Consider the following 1,761-nt stretch of genomic DNA (forward strand, 5'->3'; position numbering starts at 1 on the left):
CTTCATAGTTGGAAGATGCCAAAAAATCGTCCTGGCGCATCGCTACGTGGCCGAGATCTCCGGCTGATCCGCTATGGATGTTGATCTCATCCCGTAATTAGTGGGGAATTAAATACCACCCTCACGTTATACCACGTTAATTACCAATCCAGATTACCAATTTACCCTTGAAATCAAGGTACTCCTCAACTTTTGGCTGTGGTACTCCCAGGTTTCCATATTGGAGTACCAAACAATTGTATCCATCAGATTAGAGACAATGGATGGCTCATATTAACTTGTGGGTACTGTAAAAGAGCTCATGGAGGCACGGTGGATCCCAACCCTTGCCGGTGGGAGGCCAATGTTCTTTTTTTATGTTTTCTGAATTTTGTTAGGGTTTGTGTCCTTCTCAGATAGGCGAGACGGCGGCGACCCTCTGAAGATGGTTCTGGCGATGCTTCTATAGCATCATTGGAAAGTGTGTGGAGGTTTGTCTACGGCGGATCTCGTGGTATCCTACCAGCGTTTGTCTTTAGTGGATCGACATGGATCCGGTATTCGCTCGTTTGTGTTCGTGTGTCTACCTGTTAGATTTTTCCGATGAACGCTTCTCTCCATCAGCGGCGGTTGTTGTTCTGGTGCACTGGTACTGTAGGGTCTTAGCATGATTACTTCCCGACTATCTACTACAATAAGGTTTGTCCAACTTCGCTAAGGGAGGGTGATGACAGGCGCGCCTTCTGCTCTCTTCAGTGTTTGTAGTCATTAGGTGGGTAGCTAGAATGGACCCTGGATTTCTTTCTATTCCTATTTCGCTGGGCAAATTTAGTTTTTGTTATGATGATCTCATGGATAGTAGTATTGAGTTCTATAAATAGATTGATAGTAGGTTTTAAGATAGCTTAGCATACTTGGATGCAATTTTTTACTTTTCGTTATACTATCTTGAAAATTGATGATTAGACCAGAAGTTTTTCGAAAAGAAGAAAGAAAGAAAAGGAAACGTACTAGGTCAGAAAATACGAGATGGAAACTAACCGTGATAGCTACGCCGATCAGCTTCGAGGCGCAAGATCAGTTCAGGGTTCCAAATACAAAAGAAGAATTCCGTGTTGCCCACGTACACGTCCGCCAGAACGTGAAATCAGATTTTTCCTTATTTATTTGGGGATGGAAGGGTTTACGAGGCTGCTTAAAAGGATGCACGCACGCGCACGACTTGGGAAATAATTCGCTGTTCCTTTGCTTTTGCCTTGCAAAGGAACGTCCGCCGAACGTCTTCTACTTCCCTGTCTCCTCTGTCGTCTCGAACTCCTGATCCCCAATCGAGATGAGCGACGAAATTACCAGCAGCAGCAGCTCGCCGCCGGCGCCTGCGCCTGCCTCCCCGCTGGACAACGACGATCTCCTCGAGGAGATCCTTCTCCTTCTCCCACCGCCGGCGCCTTGCTTTTATTAATGAAAATACCGTAGAACGATTGTTCTATGGTCAGGGCTAAAAAAAACAATAAATGGCATCATGTTCAGTTGCTTTGTTCTGAAAATTTAGACATAGATAAAAGACAACATTTTATAAAGGCATGGCATCATGTTTAGTTACATTAAGTTTTTATTTTTGAGGGACAGTTGCATTAAGTTTTGAAAACAAAGAGATGTACACAGGACAATAACCTTTCATATCAACCCGTTCAACCTAATTGTGTGTTTTTAACATCCGTTTTGCAGGAGATGCAACAATAAAGAGGGGGGAAAGGATCTTCTAGGTATATGACTTTGGTA

The sequence above is a fragment of the Triticum urartu genome, chromosome 3, assembly GCF_003073215.2.
Source record: "Triticum urartu cultivar G1812 chromosome 3, Tu2.1, whole genome shotgun sequence".
NCBI lineage: Eukaryota > Viridiplantae > Streptophyta > Magnoliopsida > Poales > Poaceae > Triticum > Triticum urartu.